At 43.0% G+C, this 11,635-nt stretch overlaps 1 pseudogene; it reads left to right on the top strand.

The window, feature by feature from the left end:
* The first annotated feature begins 4,779 nt into the window (after positions 1-4,779).
* On the top strand, positions 4,780-4,898 carry LOC134946426 (5S ribosomal RNA; annotated as a pseudogene).
* Positions 4,899-11,635: the final 6,737 nt, after the last annotated feature.

Below are 11,635 nucleotides of genomic sequence, written 5' to 3'. Positions count from 1 at the left end.
AGCCACAGAGGAGGCGGTGCCAGCAGTGCGTGCAGAGCCGTGAAAACAGCAGTGAGCACACTGCTGGGGGCATCTGTGTATCTTTCACTGTGGGGGCATATTTGCTATCTGGCACCGAGGGGGCATATGTGTTATCTGGCACCGTAAGGGGATATGTGTTATCTGGCACTGTGGGGGCAATTATGTGTATCTGGCACTGCAGGGGACAATTATGTATATCTGGCACTGCTGGGGACAATTATGTGTATCAGGCACTGCTGGTGGTGATATATGAGGGGGAATAACAGCTCCTGGTACACACTGAAATATTGTTATGCACACCAGTGCCTGCAGGAATGTACTGGTGTCTGAACTGTTATGCACACCAGTGCCTGCAGGAATGTACTGGTGTTTGAACTGTTATGCACACCAGTGCCTGCAAGAATGTACTGGTGTCTGAACGGATAGGGATGCAAAACAAATGAACTCACAGACAGACTGGGGAATATGACATTACGTACACAGAAGGTGACAGGGTAACAAAATAAACACAAAGTGAACAGAGAAGCCCAGAGGCTAAGAAACTGGGTGTCCCCCTAGTATTAGTAATGCTCAGATGGAAAAAGCAAGATGTTGTGTTTTAATACGTAGAGAACCCGAAATGCTGTTGCTAAGGGCAACAGCAAAACCCTAAACGGTTACCAACGGGTGTGGCAGTAAACTCCTTGGTCAGAGATGGAATAATAGACACAAGGAGAGTCTCCACAATCCTAATCCTCACTTGCAGTGCACAGGTTCAGCTTACTGCCACTAAACTGACACCTGAACCCCTTGCACAGTGAGACAGGATTTAGGCAGGCAAATCTGAGAATACAGCCGCAAACTTGCTAAGTTCACAGAGTAGCAAAAGAACCCCAGCAAGTTAAACGACTGACTCCAGTCTTACTGCTAGGTCTGGATTGGCAGAGTGTAGTACCAAATCCCCAGGCCTATTTGCAGTAAGCAACAACAAATACAAAGCTACACAGTACTGGCTAACTTTCAGGAACTGATTAACCAACAAAGATTCAGCAGCATCTGCTTAACCTGAGAAGAGGCCTTATATAGCAGGTGCTGTCCACGCCCCACTCAGACCTCACAGACTGTGAGCACAAAAACCAGCACCGGATCCCCTGCCGTGCACAGAGCCTGTAACCACTGCACAGCAAAAGACCCGAACCGGAGTATCAGCTGCGCTCAGGTTACTCTGCTAGCACTTGTCTCCCGGTTGCCTTGACGACGTGGCAGCACAGGGCAGGAGACCCTAACAAATATGGTATTATATAGGGGAGAGGGGACCGCACAGTTATATATGAGGGGGAATAACAGCTCCTGGCACACACTGAAATATGGTATTATTATTATATAGGGGAGAGAGGACCGCACAGTTATATATGAGGGGGAATAACAGCTCCTGGCACACACTGATATGTGGTATTTTTATTATATAGGGGAGAGGGGACCACACAGTTATATGTGAGGGGGAATAACACAGCTGTCAGCTCACACTGATATGTGGTATTGTTGTTATTATTATATAGAGGAGAGGCACCCTCACTGTGTGCCCATCTGTCCTTAAAGAGCAGGAGGAATCATCTGCAATGCAGATTCTGCATTCTGCATGGAAGAGGAATTGATAGCTGTCAAGGTGGAAGGTAAATTGGAGGGGGCTGGCACAGAAGTTGGAGGCTAAATAGACTGATATATAATATAATATAATATAATATAGAGGACAGGGGACCGTACAGTGCTGACAGGAGCGGCTCTTGCTGCGGGCAAGAAAGCCTGAAGGCGCTGAGGGTTCTGGCGCCACTGCCATCGCCTGACCCTCCCACATGCTGCTGTGCACCGCATGGCATTGTGGGAGCGGCTGCAGACGCTAAAGGTCATAATTGACCTCTAGTGCCTGTGCGGTGCTATAGGAGAGACGTCTCTCCCATAGATCCGAGGAGCGACGGCCGGAGACGAAGGACAGCAGCAGCGGTCGGGAAGCAGGAGCGGGGCTGGTGAGTACTTTTTTTATTATTTTATTTTTTTCTAAGCGCCGCTTCTAGGGGCATAACTACAGGGAGGCACATCTACTGAGGGCAAAACTACTGGGGGCACAACTACTGAGGGCACAGCTACAGGGGGCAAAACTACTGGGGGCACAACTACTGAAGACACAGCTATAGGGGGCAAAACTATAGGCCGCACAGCTACAGGGGGCAAAACTACTGGGGTTACAACTACTTAGGGCACAGCTACTGGGGACTGGGGGCACAACTATTGTGGGCACAGCTACAGGGGGCACAACTACAGGGGGCATAACTGTGGCCATGCCCCTTCCCTATGAAGCCATGCCCCTATTTTTTGCCGCGTGCCTATGATGCGCACTAACCCTGTTTTACCTGTCAGGCGGGGATGGGGGGGGGGCGCCAAAGGAAACTTCCGCCCTGGGCGCAACAAGGTCTAGAACCAGCCCTGAGTGCTGACATTGGATATTTATTTATTTCTAGCTTTTGCTTGCGGTAGCGACCATGGCTCTATCGAAACAAAGTGGTAAAAAAAAAAAATTACAGATGAACATCATATTTTTCAAGAAAAGTGGGAATTTGCTGTGAAGTAAAAAATTAAATTGCATATAAGAATCCTTATTTTTCTTGCGGCCCACACAGGACTTAGACCTTGATTATTCGGCCCAGATGGGATTTTGAGTTTGACGTGCCTGCTTTAATGTATTAGAGAGTGATGAAGAATGTGTCTGAATGCCAAATTGGAGGGCACCCTTTAAAAGTATAATGGTAAAATTAAAGTTGTTCTTTCTTGGATTGTGAACTTTGTTGGGTAGAGCCTTATTTACTTTCTGTTTCATTTTTAGGTTGTAATTTATTATATATTGAAAGGCTTATGATGCTAATAAATTGCATCCAACTTTCAATTGCCTTTATCTTCTAAAGATTGCAGTGCATAGGCCATTTCTTTGCAAAGAATGCAACCAAAAAATAGCATATATTCCCTAGTCTTCTCCAACCTTGACTACTAGAACGTTCTCCTAATAGAAATTCACCTCACTCATCTGTTCCTACAGATGTAGCCACCTTTATCTTGACCGATTCTCCACCTAGACAGACGTTTAGTCACGCTAAGGCGATAGCTGAGTTTAATCACAGGCAGGCGCGTTGAGGCGGTTCTAGATACTCAGCATGCATTACACATCTCCACCACTGGGTGGCTAATGCTCCACTAATCCAGTACTTTCGATCGTACAGTATAGCGGCGGATTGATCTACAGCTTTGGCAATTGGTCAGTGACGACTGTAATGTTAATACTGTAGGCGTAACGGGAGGCGGTGGAAAAAGATGGTGACCTACTGTAGAGTACTGTATGTGTATGGAGACGCAACTAATTGTGTAAAAGGAAGAATGTACAGTACAATGTATAAACGCCGTGCTTTTAAAATACATGTACAGTACATGAGCGTCTGAGTTCCCTAAGGCATAATGGGAATGGCGGGCTAGCGGGAGGCGGTGGAAAATACTGTGCTTTACAACTGCGAGCGTCCGAGTCCCCTAAGGCATAAACCAACACCAATGGGGAGGGGGCCGTGCGCTGTTTGCTGTACTTTTACACATGAAATTGGGAATCTCTCATGAGGCGTCGTGGGCTAGCGATGAAGGCTCCCACCTCCCACGCTGGGGGTCCAGGGTTCGAGACCTGATGTGCCTTCTTTTTTTTTTTTATTGTAATAATATACTGTATTATTTTATTTTCATTGTAAGACAGTCAGTGGAAAGGTGCACACAAGTTACATATAAATCAGAGTACATCTGCAGGAGCGATTCTTTACGCTAAATGCAACTACACAGCGGCAATGAGTAGAAATGAGTGTATTCTGACGCAACTAATTGAGCAAAACAGTACTGTAGATCTTCGGCGTTTGTGTATTGCACAGGACCTGAATTCCTTCCCTGTCTACTGCATGATCTGTATTTTTTTCTTTACAACAGATAGATCAATTATTATACTGTGGTTTTGTGCTTGTGTGCTGGATGTTATGTGAATCATTATGTTCTTCATGTGGCAACATATGGTATTCCTGCAAAGCATTTAGCAATCTATTTATTTACCCACCTTGAATCTGTCTAAATTCAGACTGACGGATCATTTCAATTACTAGAATAACATTTTACCTAGTATTTCTACCTGGATTATGCAGATATTTATACCTACCTTGTTATTTTCAGATTGATAGATATATATATTTTTTTGGGGGATTTTGTTTGGATTTTTTTGGATTTTTTTGAATTATCTGGATGTGCATATAAGCATATGTATACCTTTTTGCTCTATCAGTAGGGAAATTTTCACATATTCACAGATATCACCATAACTAAGCTGTGGGAGACAGTGAGCATGCAGAATTTGTTTTGCCCTCCTTGAGGACTCTTTCTTCATGTTTTTTTCATAAGTCTTTGATAAATCTCCATTACTAATATGGCTGTATTTTGATTACTACAACTTTGGCAAGCAATTAGATATCTGACAACATCAATACACCCGGCACTAGTGTTAATATCAGGACACGGGCTGCCCTATGCTTAATTTTGCTATTGTATATATGTGAACATTCCCTTTGCATCCGGTCTCATCATTTTTTACCCAAATTATTGGGATACAGTGTCCAGATACTTTGCAGTAACTGGGTTCAATTTTCCTTGACCAGCCCAAACCTATTAAGCAATTGGTTTCTCCATACGCAGATAGGTATATACTTGACTATCTACAGTCATACCATGCTGGACATGCCCGATCTCGTCTGATCTTGGAAGCCAAGCAGCATTGGGCCTGGTCAGTACCAGAAAGGGTGACCCTCTGGGAATACTGGGTACTGTAGTATCAAGGAACACACCTTCCGTGTATATATCCTTTATTCACCAGTAATCCTACTGCTATTGGTCTTTGCAGCACTAATATCTGTGTTACCTACCAGAAGGAGTCCGGAGTCATTAAAGCCGGTTTTTCCTGTTTCTCTCATATGAATATACTCAAGTATAAAAATTCATAAATCCATAGAGAACACAGGATTTACCAAAATTTTCGCTCTGATTAAATTCAAACATCAATACTCGCTTATTTCCAGTGGGTGTGCAGACAAACCTTCTGCCACCTACTTTACACCAAGTGAGTCACATATCGTCACATTGTGATTTAATACTTTTTTATTCACCTTGCTGATATACACAGCATTATTTATTTATTTATTTATTTATTTTGTTTGTCTCCCCCTTTTTTTATCGTCTGATACTAAATAAAAGTTATGTTTTATCTTTATAATTATATTTCACATTATTCCATTTTCATTATAAACTAATTTATCAAAAGTGTGCCCCAGAGAGACATCAAAACAGTTCCTTTTTTTGCCTCTTTGCAAAAAACCCCCCACAAAGTTTGTTCTGAACTTATGTCCGGGAGCACCGCCAACCCCATACTACCCACAAAAGCCAGTCAGGCGAACCGGTAGTTTCATGTTGGTCACTAGTATGATCTCTGCCTCTTACGGCAGATAAAAATTGCTTACAAACTGCCACCACTTATTTACAATCTGAACCAGTGCGGATTCCAAAACTCCAACCCATTACGGCGTTTGTGTATTGCACAGGACCTGAATTCCTTCCCTGTCTACTGCATGATCTGTGCAGGCTCCCAGAGGGGAAGGGCGATGGGGGTAGGGGGAGACGATGGAAAATACCGTGCCTTTGAAATGCAATTATATGAGCGTCCGAGTCCCCTATGGCATAAACCAACACCAATGGGAAGGAAGTGCCAACCTTTTTTTTTATGTGTTCCCGTGACATTCACTTTAATATTTTATTTTTCTCTCTAATACATCCAATGGAAGGATGAACTTTGTGGTCAGCGGGTGACCGAAAGTAACCTCACCGCTGACCACAAAGTTCCCACCATTGGTTACAATGGAGTGCATAGGCGCTACATTGTAACACTGCCGTGTGCCGCCTGTCAGACAGTACAGGAGCACACAGCCAATCAGGAGGGTGCCACAACGTGGCGCTCCCTGATTGGCTGAAGAAACCCACTTAGACATAAGTCAGAGGGGGTTTCTGGCATTCGGGGAAAGGGGTCCCATGTGAAAACATGGGGCCCCTTTCAGTGCGAGGACGGGTGTCCGTTTTTTTATTTTTACAAGTACCTGGATTACAAATGGATTACCCGAGGAGCCCTCTACACTGGATTTGGTGAGTTGAATTTTTTCAACAGGTACACCATGGATTCTACATGGAGAAGAGGACCGACCCTCGTGTGAACATAAGGTAAGTATGTGTACATAGTGGTGTGTATGTATGCATTAAAGTTATACTTTCAAGGTGTGTGTGTTATGTCTTTATTGGGGTATTTTTTTAGTAGTAGTACTACAGGTACCAGCGGGCCCGGTTTTCCGCCGCATGCTGGTACTTGTGGTTCTCCAAGTACCAGCTTGCGGGGGAGGCTTGCTGGGACTTGTAGTACTACTACTAAAAACAATATTCATAACTTACAACAAAGGCTATCAGCCCCCCATCCGCAGCCCATTGGATGGGGGGGACAGCCTCGGGCTTCACCCCTGGCCCTTGGGTGGCTGGAGGGGGGGGACCCCTTGATTTAAGGGGTTCCCACTCCTCCAGGGTACCCCGGCCAGGGGTGACTAGTTGGGTATTTTAATGCCACGGCCGCAGGGCGCTGTATAAAAGTGACCCTCGGCTGTGGCATTATCTGTCCAGCTAGTGGAGCCCGGTGCTGGTTTAAAAAATACGTGGGACCCCTACGCTTTTTGTCCCCCGTATTTTTGGAACCAGGACCAGGTGCAGAGCCCGCTGCTGGTTGTTAAAATATGGGGGAACCCCTGTCAATTTTTTCCCCATATTTTTGCAACCAGGGCCGGCTCAAAGAGCCCGAGGCTGGTTTGGTTTAGGAGGGGGGACCCCACGCATTTTTTAAAAAAAAATTAAAACATTTCCCACCCCTTCCCACTGAAAAACATGCACGGATCTCATGGATCCGTGCATGCCTATACAAACACGGGATAAAAAAGCAGGTCTGGTTTTTTTTAGCACTTTTTCACGATTTGTATTTCATCACGGCAGTGTTTGGCTATTGTCGGCAGTGTTTGTGTTTTGCATTTTTTAGTAAATTCCCGATTTCTACCAAATTACAGGCGTATTTGACCGATGGTGTATTGATTCGTGATTTTTTCCTAGGACTTCCAAAATATTACGAATGCCCTCATCACTGCCGTGATTTTTGCTTAGTAAATTACCGAGATGACACTTTGAAGAAAAAACGGCATCTCGGTCAAAATCGGGACCTTAGTAAATATACCCCCAATGTTTTCATTAATCAAAAGCGTTGGAAACATTGCTGCTAATGGATGATGCTGGACAGCTGATAATTACATCTGCTCAACTATTCATTTTTGTATGACACAACTTTATATAACTCCATTTATGAAGATGGGAAATATATTCCAAATTGATCCAGGGAGAAATCAACTCATTTCATTTTGGAGTGTGGAATATTATCTATCTCTGTGGAATTTGACCTCAAGTGGTGCACCCAGATTTCCCCCCTACAATTGATTTCTTCCTTAAATTTTCTCTTGTTATACCCTAACCCCACAACAAAGGAAAATGAACTACCAGTGCTATCCCAGCTATACTTAGAAACTCTAGACTCAGCAAGATGAAAAATTTGCAAACACAATGCAGCTTGAATATTCTCGGAATGAAGAACTAAGAAGCAGAAATCAAAGATTATCTCATTATTATTATTATTATTATTATTATTATTATTATTATCCTTTATTTATATGGCGCCACAAGGGTTCCGCAGCGCCCAATTACAGAGTACATAAACAAATAATCAAACAGGAAAACAGCAACTTACAGTTGATGACAGTATAGGACAAGTACAGGGTAAATAAACATAGTTACATCAGCAGATGACACTGGAATAAGTATCAGGTGGCAGAAGACTGCTGGATGTGGTACAGTTGAAGATTATTAAAGTAAGAAAGGATAAGCACATGAGGGAAGAGGGCCCTGCTCGTGAGAGCTTACATTCTTCCCACTTCTGTGAAATAACAGTGAGATATTAATTTGTTTTAAATTCTTTCTACCTATTTACTATTCCATTGGTTTTCCACCACAGATATTTTCATTTTACCTAATTTGTTAGTATTAAAAATGTAAAAGACCTATATTATCAAGCAATATTTGGGAACTCCCAATAATATGAAAAATAATGTACTTATAGAATATGCCATTCTGTATTATACCTATATTGGTTCAAAAGTGTAAAGCACTACACAAAATATTGGTGCTATATAAACAAATGTTAATAATAATAAAAATAATATTTTAGCGTCATTAAATAGACCCATATTATACAGGTCCAATAGTCGCTATATTACGCACTCACAATAACCTACATATTAAAGCTGTGAATTCTTCTGTCATAACATTAATATTATTTACTACATGAAAGAAACCCTGCATTCTGTTCTGCTGCCACTAGCTGGCAGCAGATATTGAATAGATTCTACAAGTGGTTTGAAATTCAACCAAATGTCACTAGTTCAGCACTCATGAGGGAAACAAAGAATCTATGGGGGTCATTCCTAGTTGATCGCTAGCTGCCGTTCGCAGCGCAGCGTTCAGGCTATAAATCTGCATTTCTGCTCATACATATGCACCGCAATGTGCACGCGCGACATATGGGTACAAAGGCATTTGTTGTTTTGCACAGGTTCTAGCGAAGTTTTCAATTGCACTGACGGCCGCAAGAAGATTGACAGGAAGGGGGCGTTTCTGGGTGTCAACTGACCGTTTTCAGCGAGTGTTTGCAAAAATGCAGGCGTGTCTGAAAAAATGCAGGCGTGGCTGGGCGGGTGTATGACGTCAAATCCGGACACGAATAGGCTGAAGTGATCGCAAGCGCTGAGTAGGTTTAGAGCTACTCAGAAACTGCACAAACTGTTTTTGCAGAGCTCGGCTGCACATGCATTCGTACTTCTGCTAAGCTAAAATACACTCCCCAGTGGGCGGCGGCATAGCGTTTGCACGGCTGCTAAAACTAGCTAGCGAGCGATCAACTCGGAATGACCCCCTTTGGCATTGGTACCAACTGCAACATATCCAGATGACGGGGACTGGAGGACTGAGAAGAGATAGTAGACTTGAAAAAGCATTGCTTACAGGTGATAAGAAAGATTTTATATTGATGCTTATCCCGTCTACTGTAGGGCTGGGGGGGGGCGACGGGAGCTTTGTACAGGCTGCAGTCCTTGCGCACCATGGTTAGGGGTTAACAGCAGCATCTCTGTGGCCACCAGAGTGGGTCCAGGGTGTGGTACATCAACCACATTAAAATTACACATTTATGGAACGGTGCCTAGCACCAAAAGTGCATTTAAAAAAATGACACTGATACTGTAGGTCTATTTAAATATGGTCCTACAGCACGAGGGTTTACCTCTTCAGTGCCGTGGCTGCCATCTTGGCCATGTGGGAGGGGGGGAGCTAGCATCGGGACTGTGACCTGGCCATTTAGTAACAATTTAAGGGCAGTTCTAGCAGTTGCTAGTTCCTGAAATGTCTTCCTGGATAGGTTTGATTATAAATGATTTCAGAGGCAACAAATAAAAACCTTTGAGTGTTGTGGATAACGCCAAAGACTTTTAAGCCATAGTTGTAAACCATAAGGTTAAAGTTCAGCTAAAGGTCTAGGACTGTTAAAGAAAAATTATGCATTGTCCATTACATAGGAGTCAATAGTGTTCTTAGGTCTTTTCTAAACAGTCTCTTTTTCTCAAAAAGGGCAAAGACGATGGACCAGGCGAGAGGGGGAGACCTACAAATCCAGGAGGCTGTTTGTCGATAGCCCTAGCATGTCACAAAAGAGATTAACATGTATGTGGTCAGATCCAGGCTAAATGAAAATCCACAGAACTTTAATACTGCTTTTGTGGAGCTCCTCTGTTATGTGCTTGAGAAGTCCCCACTGTTAAAATATGTGCCATAAGAGATCCTGAAACACTTGTATTCTGCTTCCATCAAACTTGATCTTGACTAAACATCTCACGTTTCACAGCCTCTTTTCTCTTTGCATGTGGTAATGACGCCTGCATATAACGTCTCTGGGCCTATCAGTTTTGAGACTCCTTGGCTGTAGAGCGCTGCCAGATCTATCAACTATTTTGTCAATTAGAGTCTTGCTCAATGATTTCATAAAAAATATTCACCAGGCTTCAGTTGTCACCCAGGATGGGATATCCTTTGGAATGCCTCTTATCCACTGATTGTTATGGTGAACATACACATGCAGGAGCTCCACTATCATGCTGAACACATTGCAGGGTCCAGTATCGTGCCCTGATTGCACTGAGTAAGTGATTATTGATAAATTGGCCCCTCTGTCAACTTGCAATTTTGTGAAATGCAAGGGAGCGTTTTCTTGAATTAATATCTTATTGTGATGTCATGCAGACTCCCCCCTTCCCCCCAGTATTTTCTTGGTAGGTTACAACCTACATCTGAAATTTGATTTTTTGATTTAAGGGTTCCAGAGTCCTGGGAGGGGCGGCCTTTGTGGGTGGAAGAGACATGAAAAGCAAAATATTTGACGTATAATACTTACTTTTATATCTTGTAATTTGGCTGTACTGTTATATAATGCAGTAGTAGTTGGGCATAGAGATCCTCTGCTGGGTCACTGTCTGTAGTATGTTATCTGCAAAGAGCAAAATCTTGGCGTCTTGGCTCTTGTCCTAAGCTATTTCGGTTCTGGCATAAGAACACAAAATTTGGGAGATATAAATGGAAACTGTCATTACAGGTTACTTCATGTGGGTCATGGTCAGATCACATTGAGAGCTGCCATGTCCATCCGAGGTTGTGGGAAATAAAGTAATAGTTCGACAGTTAAAAGGTTGACAAGCAATAGGTTGACACCAAATGGCCGACATGCATATGATCAAAAGGTCAGCAGGTTTAAATTGTCGACGTGACAATGGTCGACACATAAAAAAGGTCAACATGCGGGGGTTTTGGGGGGTTGGTTGGCACTTTTTCATACTTTACCATCCAGGTGGACTACGATTGGGAATAGTAACCTTGCCTAAGCCACGCAAGGAGACGCGGTACACTAATTGGGGGTCCACGTGTTGTTTGGGAAATTTTTACACAAAAAAAATCAAAAACTCATGTTGACCTTTTCTTGTGTCAGTCATTTCCATGTCGACCTTTGGACCATATCAACCGTGTGCATGTTGACCATTTGGTGTTGACCTGTCGTGTTAACCTTCTGGATGTCGACCCTCTGATCCATAACTATTTATAGGAGGGTGAAAAAAGACTATAAAATAATAATTATAATTTTATTTATATAGCTTTTTTCTCCAGAAGTAGTCAATGTCACTTTGCAGACAAAAATACAACACATAGTGCAAAGGATTTAGGGGCCTATTTATTAACATTATTTTTACCAAAATAATGTGAAAAAGGGTGTTTTCACACCCTTTTCACATTATTTTAGTATCACCTGACTATATTAAAGGGCATTTGGAGCAGTTGTCTTGAAAAA

The sequence above is a fragment of the Pseudophryne corroboree genome, chromosome 7 (genome assembly GCF_028390025.1).
Source record: "Pseudophryne corroboree isolate aPseCor3 chromosome 7, aPseCor3.hap2, whole genome shotgun sequence".
NCBI lineage: Eukaryota > Metazoa > Chordata > Amphibia > Anura > Myobatrachidae > Pseudophryne > Pseudophryne corroboree.
The sequence above is the reverse complement of the archived record's forward strand: the minus strand, read 5'-3'. Positions and strand labels throughout refer to the sequence as shown.